Raw genomic sequence first — 12,284 nt, forward strand, 5'->3', positions numbered from 1 at the left:
GGACGCAGACGCCAGGAAAAAAGTTTCCGAAGCAGCACAGCTGTGGTGATTACATGTCATAGATATGGACTACGTCGGAGGACCCAATCCCCTCGAATTAAGGATATGAACTCCCTGAAAACACCCTCCTCATACATGTCTCCACAGGTGTAAATGTCCCATCTTTCCTAGTGTCTCACTACCGCCAGGTCCGCCTTACCCTTTACATAAATCAACTGCTATTGGGACTTAGGGTGAGTAGGGGCGCCCAAGCTTCAATATCATCAGGGCCCTTTGTCAAACCTGCCGCCCCAGTGTCACAAGCATGGGCATCACACCCAGATTCTTCAGAGTTAACCATACTATTTCCTTCAAGTGTGCCAGGGCCACCAGACTCTGTATCGGCACTGTTTCCGAGGCTGCCTCATCTCAGAGCCATTTAGCTATAAAGCTTAATTGCGCTGCCAAGTAATATTTCTCCAGGTCTGGCAGCTGTGTTCCCCCTTCCTTATAGGGCAAATAAAGCGTACTAAGTGCTAGTTTGTGTCAGATCGTGCCCCATAGCAATTCTCTTAGGAGTGCTTCCAATAAGCAGACTTTATGGGCTATTATAAGCCAACTCCCATCATTTCCCCACAAATGACACTTGACAGTACTGAGATGAGGAAGAGGAGACAGAGTAATGCACAACAGGCTTTTCACTACTTCAGTAATGGGACGAAGAAGATGCCTGTAAACGGTAGTGAATGTCAGGCATGTCCTCTGAACCATGGTCGGGCAAGCCCAATTGGAAGAGCACACCTGCAATCTGTTAAAAGGTTACAGGTGTATACAAACAGACAGCATGTGCAGCCAAGAGGGAGACAGGAAGACCTGTGGGAAGGAGAACAAGAGGAAACCCCGTGTTTGGAAGAAGAAGCCATGGTGGGACCTGCGGGATAGCCAGGACGCCGTCCCGAAGTCCAGTGTGCAGAAGCAGGAGCCTCTGAGAGACGTGCAGCAGGAATTGCGGAAGTGTTGGAGGGAGCGGGACGCTATCTGTGTCCAGTTGGAGGCAGTGGAGTACTCATGGGGGCCGAGACGAGCCCCTGAATGCGAGCAGGGCCCGTACCAGTGTGCCCACCTACCTGCAAAGCTGGAAGAGAGCAGAAGCTGCCGGGCAACATTGCCGCAGAACGGTGTCAGTAGTGGCACTCAGGAGCCGGTGGCTTTCCTAGCGGGTGGTGAAGCACCAATACCTTACCGAATAAAAGGAAAGCGTACAATTAAAGCTTCTAGATGCATATTGAATACAAACCAAATGGGAAATTGAAATGTAAGCATATTGAACATTTATTACACAACAAATTGAATTAAACTTAACCACCGAGCATATTGCATTTCCGATAAACACTGAACAGAGTGATATCACGCAATTAAGCTTGTGGAGTATAAAACTAAAGGAAGCTTTATGGGCAAAGCGAGTGATAAGACTATCAAAGGGAAAGTGCCCAAGTAACAAAAACCTTTAAGACACTACACCAGTATGAAAGAGTACCATAAAAGGTGGGACAGAAGTAAGACCACCACAAAGTGAGTTTTATGAACAATTGAAGTGCGACAAGGCCAAAGACTGGCAAAAGGTATGTCACATACTCTGACAGAGGCAGGGGGAATACCAAGGAGAAGCCAAAGAAATGTGAATATTATACATAAAGCCAAGAGGCCACAAGGAGAGGGATCCTGGTTGCGCGATCTGTGGTCGGTAAACCATGTGGTCCGCCAGCTTCGCCTAGACCAGAGAGCCCTGAACTATGGACATTGTCGAACAATACTAAAAAGGGGTGCTGCCAGTGAATGTATGAGGCAATCCATGAATCCAAGCCAAGCTGACCTTAAATTGTGTTAACCTTGTTGTTTGAAAGGTTGAAATAACTATAACCGGCAGAGTTGAAGTCTTGGGGAAGGGAGCCCTGAGATGTGAGACATTACTCCTGTTGTCTTGGGGCAAAGCTTCAAGACTATTTCACTTTTAACTGTATTGCTTGGAACTCAGGGAATGGAACCCTGAGGATTGTGTAACACTGTATTACCTTGAGTGGAAGGAAAGGTAATTCTAAGACTTTTTTGGGGAACTTTCTTGAAATTGCGGAAGGGAGCTGAAGAAGAAGCTGAGAGCTGGAAGCAGCTCAGAACTTTGTGTTGAACACCGGTTCTTTTTACTTTGACATCCCTACACATCTTTAATTGCAAGGCCAAGCATAGGTTTTGCAGACAGACAGACTTACGTTGAACTCTTTAATTCAGACTATCCTTAGTTTTGTTCGGGTAAGGAAATCCCACCTTGCCATAGGACAAGTAAGGCCTTCAATCATCCTGACATTTAAGTTAATAAACATCTTTTGTTTGAATTTTAAGTCTGTTGTCTGAGTCTTACTTCATGATGTCTTCACATAGTACGTTAGCCTTTGGTAATCATGCTAATCTATTACCATGTCCTATGCTGCTGTACTCTAAAAATCAATTTTTACAAAAAATGTTTGACGGCCTATTGCTACGCTTAGTATATCCAATAGTGATGTTGGCTACAGGGAGTATGCCCAAAGTGAATATAAGGTAAAGAACAGTTTTTTATCGAATGCCACTGTCTGTCTAGCTATCATTCCATAGAATAATCATTTTTATTTTTTAAATAAGGTAATGAAAGTAAAAATTCACATATCAAAACAGAATAATTGATATTATTTCATATACACAGGCATATCAGACACAAAAAAAGGACTCGCATACGTATATCGTCCACATTTCTTTTTACACATAATTCATACTAAAATCATCCATTTACAAATGACCACGTATATAAACAATCAATAAAATCAATCAAAAGTATTCAAATTCATCACCATCTCAGATTTATTAGCAGCAAGTTTTTTTTAGCTGCAGTTATCCACACCTGCTCTACAATTATTAGTCCCTTACTATATCCAGATAAACATCTCAGCCAGAATTGACAATTGTGGATGCTTTCTAGCTGTTCAACATGTTTACTGTAGTATTGCACATATGTCTTTGTCATAGCCCTACATGATGGCAATACATGCTTTGTGCTTTCAATTTGTTGGCATTTGTTGGCTATCAAGACATAAATGGCAGGTTCGTTAATCTTTAGGCATATGAAGCCAAGCCCCTTTAACATACAGAACCTCAAGCTTATTAAGTCTGAGAAGTAAAACATTTTCTTCTTAAGCTTGGTGAGGGAGAGAACCTCATCTAAAACGGATATATATATATATATGTATATATATAAGCAAAAGTCGAAAGTAGCTTCATTTTACCAACTTTGTCATGACCTTTTACCAGTTGCCAGTCAATTCGTCGAAAAAAATTGGTCGACCAGACAAATGGTCGAAGCAAATTGGTCGAAAACCATTTCGTCGAAATTTTTTTTTTCTATTTTAACCCTTTTTTTTTTTTTTTGGGGGGGTCCCCCCCAACCCCCTTTTTTTCTCTAAAAACCCCTTTTTTAACTAAACGAAAACCCAAAAAATAAATATATAAATAAAAAAAAAATTCCGACGAAATGGTTTTCGACCAAATTGCGTCGACCAAATTGCAGTCAACCAGTTTTTTTTCGACGAGTTGACTGGACACCCCTTTTACCCAGTCCCAATTTTCACAACACACAGTAAAAGATTTCAAAACATAGCCTATATCTTCCTCCCATCTTCCACCCATCTTGGGGTCCACCCAATCATTGCAAAGAAGTCATCATTGAGTTTTGATTTTTTTTTCCAGGGCAACACTTGTGATTAAACATGGCCAGCCTCACAATATTTAACAAGGAACATTCCAGAGCATATATTAGCTTGATGTATAATTTACGCTGATTTATCTTCATCAGGGTGGCTATGGAAATGAGCCCCAACTCCAGTCTGACTGCTTCTATTGTCTTTGATCCCGGTAAAACAAGGATCTTTCTCCAAATGGTGCCCTTTATTTTGTCTGCTCATGTAGTATATTCACTATACGATGTCTCCATTGCATATAGAAGCAATGGAACCAGCTTCTGCTTATAAACATTTAGCAGCCCAATGAGACTGTATTCAACTGTAATTTTGAAGAACTGTATTACAGCGATCAGAAGCGCAATAATCTGAGATCGTCTTTTCTTTAATAATAAATCTGAGCGCAGGCCGGTTTCAAATTCATAGCCCAAATAGGTATAGTTGGGTACTCTTTCCATAGCACCCAAATTACAACCTATTCTTATACGTCCAGAAAATTTCCTGCCAAATACCATGTATTGAGTTTCATTCAGAGTCACAATGAACCCATTTACATCTGCATAGTCTAATAGTCTAAAACAGCTTGCGCACTGTGACATGGGACAATATAGGTACCATCTAAGATCACAAAGTCGTCAGCATGATATTATATTTTATTTATATCGCGCTCGTACACAGGGGCGAAGGCCGAAGCAAAGGGGAAGGTCTTGAGGTTCTTCCAGAAACCAGAGATGGTTCTCCTCAAGTTTCAGAGTAGCAGGGAGGCTGTTCCAAAGGGAGGCCCCAGCTGAAGACAGATCTACCCCCAGCTTGTTTCGTTGAAAAACGACTGACCCTGAGGGAGTTAGAGGTAGAGTAGCTAAGAGCTCATGAGGGGCGGTATTTACTGAGGGATAGTTGAAGGTAGTTTGGACCCAAGCCCCAGAAAGCATTGTGGACAATGCAGAGGATTTTGAATTTAATCCTTGCATCCACTGGTAGCCAATGAAGGGATTACAGAGCTGGAGAAATACGATCCCAGGGCTTGAGGCCAAGGACAAGTCTTGCAGTCCTGTTCTGGATTTGTTGTAAAGGGCAGAGAGTAGAGGCAGGTAGATTTAGAAAGAGGCTGTTACAGTAGTCCAACCTAGAGAGAACCAGAGCTTGGGAGACAATGAGCTTCTGGGGGAAGGAGAGGAAATGCAGAGTACCTCTGAGGAGATGCAGTAAGAAGTTTGACTTTTTTTTAGAGAGGTCAGAGATGTGGGCGGAGAAGGAAAGTGTGGAGTCAAAGATGACCCCGAGTTTCTTGGCCTTGCAGATAGAGGTAGGAGGAGCGCCAAGGGAGGCCGGCCAGAGAGTGAGGGGAAAAGGATGGTGAAGATGTACTGATGAGGAGGATCTTCGTCTTGCTGGCATTCAGACAAGGATCATTGGCGGCACACCAATCTTGAATGGCAGTTAGGCAATCAGAGACGAGAGAAGGAGAGGAGGTGGCCGAGAGCAGCCTGAAAATGAGTTGAGTGTCGTCAGCGTAGCACTGGAAATTTGAACAGAAAATGGCAATGCAGTGGGCGAGAGTTGCCAGGTATTGGTTGAAAAGCCAGGGCGAGAGGTTAGACCCCGGGGAACACCACAGGTAGAGAAGGAGATAGATGATAGGAAGGACCCAAGTTGGACCTGGGAGGGTCGATCAGAGAGGAAAGAGGTCAGCCAGGCCAGAGCCTGATCAGTGATACCCAGGTAATCATGGAGACGGTTGAGCGGGTGATGTGGTTGACCGTGTCAAAGGCAGAAGAGAGATCGAGTAGGACGAGGACAGAGGGAATGTTAGAGTCAAGCTTGGAGAGCAGATCTTCACGGATGTTCAGGAGAGCAGTTTCCGTGCTTCTGGCAGCTCTGAAGCCAGACTGGTGGTCATGGAGAGAGCCAACAGAATCGGAATGAAGGTTAAGCTGAGAGATGGCCATCTTTTCCAGGAGTATACCCAGAAATGGGGTAACAGAAACTGGGCGATAGTTAGCCGGACAAGAAGGATCAGCTGTGGGTTTCTTAAGAAGAGGATGCACAAGGGAATGCTTCAGAGAGGAGTGGAAGGATCCTAAGGCAAAGGGAAGGTTGCAAAAATCTGCAAGGGCCGGGGCAAGGGTATCAATGTGGCCCATGATGGCTTCAGAGGAACAGGGATGAACCTATATTGACAAGGCTTTCATAGATTGGACTTGTCTAGCGACCTCATTAGAGGAGAAAAGAGGAAAGGATGAGGAAGAGAGTGGGGGGGGGTGGCTGAAGGAGGGTCAGCAATTACAGCCGGAGAGGGGAGAGGAGGGAGAGGAGAGGGTGGACAGGATGTCCTGGGTTTTTGAGATAAAGTGAGAGGCAAGGGCATTGCAAAGAGCCTGGGAGGCAAGAGGATTGGTAGAGACTGCAGCAGGATTGGCCAGCTCCTTGCAGATTTTAAAGAGTTTGGTCGGGTTGTTAGATGCCGCAGAGACACACGCTTGGATGTGGATTCGCTTCTAGGTGAGGACAGAGAGTCGGTATTGCCTTTGGAGCAGGAGACAGGCCAGTTCGTCAGAGGAGGAACAAGAAGCCCTCCATTTCCTCTCAGCCTCCCTACATTTACAGTTAAGTGTAGCTAGGTCGGAGTCGTACCAGGAATTGCACTTGGCTTTGGACTTCAAACAGATCCTTATGACAGGGGCAAGAACATCAAGAGTATCAGAAATAGAATAGTAGAGCAGGGACAGGGACAGTTTCTGTTACACACGCTTCATGGGCCGGATGTCCGAGAATGTAGATGGCAATGTTGGGGTAGGCTTGGCTTGGGGGGTAGAGAGGGAGAGATGAGGAGGCGAGGCAGTGGTCACTCCAGGAGAGAGGAGTAGTCAAACGGATAGAGAGAGGGAGGCCAGAGGAGATCAAGACATCAAGTGTGTGTCCTTTAGAGTGAGTCGGGTCACAGGGGAGGATAGAAAGGGAGAGGGAATCGCAGAGGTCGCGAAAGAGCACAGATGAGGAACAGGGAGAATCGAGATGGATTTTGAGGTCACCAAGGAGGAGGGGTTGAGTGGTCGAGGCTGTCGAGGGAACTGCTGTTGGGTCAAAGGGTTCTGGGAAGAGTATAGGGCTTCGTAGTACCGAGCCAGACATTCCTGTATGTCTTCCATATGGGTATAACGGATCCACCTATCGTCCTTTATGGCTGTAACTGCATTCCTGCCCCCTACTCCCCTCAGTAATCGTGCCAGCAGTGTGTCCGCCTTATTGGCTTTCGAATACTATCTTTGTCTGACAAATAGTGCCCCCTCTGCCTTTTTTGTTCTGAGGACGCCAAGTTGCCCTACCGCCCGCCTGTAGCCCTTGAGTGTGTTTCTCATAGGATCTTTCTCCACCCTTTTCCTGGCCTCCTCGACCTCTTCTTCTAGCTGGCCCTCTAGAGCCTTCATCTGCTTTTCCCTTTGGGCTCTTGCCGCTGTGAATTCCCCCCTCATGGTAGCTTTGAGTGCGTCTCACCTGATGCTCACCCATGTCAGCGCTCTTGTTAAGCTCGAAGAGCACCTTGATCTTTCTCCATAGTTCCTCCATATCACTGGATCCCTCAACAGCTCACCCAGCATCCTCCACCCCCATATCCCCGCTGTGCGTCGCTGCAGATCCATTCTCATAGATAATATCTAATGGTCCGCGATCCCGAGAGGACCCACCTCCACTTCCTCCCTCCTGCCCAGTAGGGTAGCCGATACCCATATATAGTCGATTCTTGATTGTGTGCCATGGACTCCCGATAAGAATGTATACCCCTCCTCCTCTCCCTTCAGTCCCCTCCATACTTTCCTTAGTCCCACCAGGTCCAACCTTTCTTGTAGTATAGCCAACGCTACTGCTCCCCCCTCCCATTCCTCCCTGCCCTGATCTATCCCTACTATGTGTCCCTTCGCAAATTCCTCCAGCACCCCTAGGAAGCCTCTTGTGAAAAGCTCCTACCCCCACGTTGGGAGTATATACAGACGCCTACCCCCATGTGCTACCCCCATTAGTATGGATCTTCCTCCATTGTCCTTTTTGTTCTCTGAAAACCTGAAATCCAGGGCATTTTTAAGAGCCACTGCTACTCCGCCGGTTTTTGTCGGGCTTGATGCACAAAATATCTGATCAAAGCCCCTTCATTTCAGACACGCCTGGTCCTTTTCAGGAGGTGCGTCTCCTGTAATGCCAGAACATCAGGCCCTATCTTTCTGGTGAATCCCTCTAACCTCTTCCTTTTAAGAGGGGTGTTAAGCCCTCTTATATTATGGGTCAGCCATTTGAATTTGTGGCTAGGTGGGACTCACTCCTAGATATCCTCTTGATCGCTTTCCCCTTATCCCTCTTCCGTGTGCCTCGCCGGCCTCTGCTATCTTCCTTGGAATGTCGTGTCCCTTGTACCCCCCGAGTCATACTCATGGATATTCTGCCCTTTCCGCCCCCTAAGTCCCTCTCCTGTCGCTCCCCCACCCTTCTCCTGTTGCCTTCTCCTGTTGCCTCCATCCCTCCCTCTCCCCCCCTACCCTTCTCATCCCCAACTTCTGGAAGTAGACCTCTCCTCCTCCCCTGCTACTCCACCCCCACGGGCATGTGCGCCCTTCCGGACTACATGATGTTTAATCTCCCCGGCCCCTGCTCCCTGTGTTATTCCTATGTGTCCACCACCCCCTTAGTTATAGCTGCTTGTGGGCTCTTTATTGCCCCCCTAGCCCTCTGTCGCCTCTTCGCCTTTAGCCTCCTCACCCTCCTTTCGGCATGGGCCCCGCAGTGTCGTTCTCCTTCTACAGCTTTCTCCCGCCATGGACCACTCTCCCACAGTCTATGCCTCAATCCGTTCTCTGCTGCTGGAGACCTTTCATCCTTCTGATCTGGTCCCAAGTCTTTTTTGTTTTTTTCAACAAAACATTTTAAGCATTTTCACAATGTATACATCAACAAAGCTAATAGAAAAATACAGACGAGTCAAGAATCGTTGGGTGACGAAGAACATTCCAGTATTCACTTCTCAGGGATAAAGCCACTTAATTTTTTCATTTTGTAGCGAGTCCCACTGCGTTTGTGCATGGGGATTCCATGCACGGTTTCAAGGGCTCTAGCAAATCCGGTGTGTCAGTTATAGTTCTTATATACTGGGAGTGTCCATAAGGCCTGCTTGAGATTCACCTCTCCTGTAGTGCTATTTGAGCCAACGGGTTATGGGGGGTCAGCGAGTTATCCCTGGGAATTTCTCAGAGTAGTCCAGGAAGGGGGCCCATGTGCTGTAAAATGTGTTAATGTTCTCCAGGCGAATGGCCTTATATTTTTCCGAAACTACTATGTCCCAACATTTCACCCACCACATGGGGAGTGCAAGGCCATCAGGGTGCTTCCAAATGCGAGCTTTAGTGATTTTGGCCGCAGTAAGTAGTTGGGTGCATACATTTGCTATGTGCCCTGTTAGTTCCTTCTCCAGAGTCCCCCAATAGGACTATACCCGGGTCTCAGCAGAATATGCTCCAACACCTCCCTCCAGAATTGAGTAGCTTTTGCGCAGCACCATAGCATATGTAATAAGGAGCCAGTGGACGTACAACCTCTCGAGCAGTGCGGTGGGATCGCCAGGTTACTTTTAACAGTTCTGGAGTCATATACCACCTATAGCACACTTTGAACCCCCCCTTCCTTGTTAGCGACACATTTAGAAGTTTTATGTATTCAAGCTCATATACGATCCCAGTCTTCTAATTCTAGTGCCCGACCCAGATCCGTTTCCCAGCTAAGCATGTATTTTTCCTTTCAATTTGGGTCAGTTTTATGGAGTAATCAGTATAGGGTTGAGATTTTGCCCTTGGGATGTGATGTTGTCAGGGTACGCTCCAGGGCAGTTAGTTCCCTCCCTGCACTAGCCCTCACGGCGTGCAAGGGAGAATTCTCATTTTATGGCTAATTTCCCTTACCTATAGAGTCCCCCAGCAGCTTTGCTGGATTTGAAGGGTTTTTTTTTTCTCCTGCTAAGAGTGAGACTCTTTTTCCCACTTTTAGGCATTTTTGCTATGTGTGTTCTAGGCTATTTTTGTGTTTAATGTTTATGGGGTTTTTCTCACCCTCATAGGGACCATCTTTATACACATGTGTTACACAGCACCCTCAGTGCAGTGACACAGGGGTGTCATAGTGACCCCCAAACATAGACTCCATACCCTGGGACGGACTACTGTCTTCCAGGGCATGTAAAGTCCCCATTGACTTTATTAGTCAATTTTTGTGAACTAAACCAGTACAACCCATCTTACTATGGAGGTACTGGGAAGGGTTAATAGTTTTTCCCTGGTGTTCATTTTCGAGAGGGTACCGTACAGTCCCTCTCTCAATGTTTCTGGCTGGTGGCAGTGGTTACTACCGTACATATTCAACTGCGAATATTTCCCCATGGGATTTTCCCATTGTTCGAGGCTACCACATTTCTGACAGCCTCTAACATACAGCCGGTGTATTTTAATATTAACTTTACTCCGGTAGGTTTTATTTGCCAGAACTTTAATATAACTTCTTTCTCGTGTCTTTCTCTAAACTCCTAACCCAGGTCGCGGATCCTTTGTTCGTCCTTTTGGCGGGCTTCTTCCCAGAAGCCCTCCTTTCGGCGCCACTGAGTCTGGGGTGGGTCCATTGTGTGGGAGGGGTAGTAGGACCCCTGGACAGGGTTGCCTCAGCAACCCATGTCGCACTCTGTCCTGATAGGCTGGAGGGTCTCCCACCAAAGAGACCACCCCACTGTGTGAGCGACAACTAGGCTGTACGAATGGGGATCTTTTTGCATAAAAGCAGGGTCCTGAGGACTGGAAGAGCAAGACGTCGCCACTGGAACTAAGAAGGCGAAGAGGAGAGAAGCCAAAGACATCTGCAACAACTGAACCACTGGTGAAGCCCTGCTGCAGCGTCTCACCACTTTTCTCCACACAACGAGAGAAGATCTTCATCTTCAAGAGCCTTCTTCTCTTCAGCTGGTGGGGCCAACCAGTTTGCCAATCGCCTTCCCAGACCTGCCTTGGTCGAATCGCCAGTACCCTGTATTCGGAGACCGGATAGCCAGGCACCCGTCCACCCGGACCGAGATTTAAAGGAGCGTACCTTTTATTCCTCGGGCAGCACCGCGGCTGGTTTCATCCCTGGGTAGTGCAGTAATTCGAAACTTCCTCCACGACGAGAGTCCCCCTTCCTCTGCTGGATCACCCGAACTGCAGGGACTACCAGGAACAATCGCCACCGCAGGCGCCACTTCTTCATATTAAGGTACATTGTTCCGCCAGGCCGCCCTTTCCGCGTGGTAGTGCTAAAGGTGTTTTAAATCCTTTACCTATCTGTTGGGTTGGCTGCCCCTATCTTCTAAACATTGTCTTTCACCTTCTGTATCCACCTCTTCAAAATCCTTAACCAAAGACTTGACTGCAGCTACAAGAACATTTTGCTCCTGGGCCCTTTGCCCTGTACCACGGACTCTGGCACAGGCCTATTGACTCTGGCTAAATTTGTTAGAACTGCCTTCTCGAGATTGCTTCTCAACTAGAACTGTGTTGGTGCCCCTTACTTCTTATAACCACCATTTCCTTCCCACTTTTAAAACTTGTGAAGTGCCATTTCGCTTGGTTTTCATTTAAGTATTCTCTATGCTAAAGTACTGCCTTGCCTAAACTTGTTCACAAACTTCTGGGAAGTGTTGCTAGGGTGTGTAAGAAGATATTTCCGTATAACTTGTGCTTTCCCTCCCTTGTGAGAAATTGCTAGATTGCCATTTGTGTTTGGTTTTCACTGTGCCGTTTTGCTCAGTTTTCACTTGTGCTCAAACTTGTATAAAATTTAACTAGGGAGTTGTGTATACTTTTCTTGACTGATTTTAACTTGCTTTATTAACTTGATTAATGTGTTGAACTAGAAGTGTGCAAAATAAATATATTTTTTCTTTTTAATACAAAGCTTTGGTCAGTGTTTTCTTGTGCCATGGTACTGTAGTCCTATTGTGTAAACCCCGAATACTGCTCATCTCCCTCTTGAGATAAGACTGACTGCTTAGCCAAAGCTACCAACTAAATCTTTGTGGTTCAGACGGATACCAAAGGGGATTTATTGCTCATACCTGTAGTCTTAATCTTCTATAGTGCTCCCTAAGCGAACTGCACAGGATTCTGCCTAACACGGCGCTATGCAATAACCAGTGCCTTCATTGTGTGTAATGGAATCTTTCTGCCTCCGACACCTGGAATTTTATTTTACATTCTTCGAATGTTAAGGGAGTCCTGTTGTTCAGGAAGTCTGATACACGTGTTAAGACCCCCTCCCTCCATCCAGAGAAACCCTGGGGAGGCAAGTCGGATATGAAATCAGTGTTGTTCCAAATTGGGGTCAGGGACCGAGAGTTCCTGTGCATCCCCATTTGCAGGCTGCTTTTCTCCAATTTGTAATTGTGTTCTTAGTAGCGGTCAGTGGGCCTGAGTTTATGGTGTTTCGTGGGAGCTGTGATGTGTAGTAGAGAGGCTAGTGGGGCCAGACTCCATGCTTCCT

The 12,284-nt window shown here is 46.4% G+C and overlaps 1 protein-coding gene across 16 annotated transcripts in view; it reads right to left on the bottom strand.

The window, feature by feature from the left end:
* EPB41L2 (erythrocyte membrane protein band 4.1 like 2) overlaps positions 1-12,284 on the bottom strand; it is a 1,866,207-nt gene that overhangs the window by 1,687,491 nt on the left and 166,432 nt on the right. For 5 of the 16 annotated variants that reach the window (XM_069607398.1, XM_069607397.1, XM_069607394.1 and 2 more), the window contains one exon: positions 1,107-1,217. The exons of the other annotated variants lie outside the window; for them this stretch is intronic. The gene's annotated coding sequence lies outside the window, so the exon portion shown is untranslated. The remainder of the gene's footprint in view (positions 1-1,106; positions 1,218-12,284) is intronic. 16 annotated transcript variants of the gene reach the window in all.

Source organism: Ambystoma mexicanum, chromosome 4q, assembly GCF_040938575.1.
Source record: "Ambystoma mexicanum isolate Mex_15411 chromosome 4q, UKY_AmexF1_1, whole genome shotgun sequence".
NCBI classification, from domain to species: Eukaryota; Metazoa; Chordata; class Amphibia; order Caudata; family Ambystomatidae; genus Ambystoma; species Ambystoma mexicanum.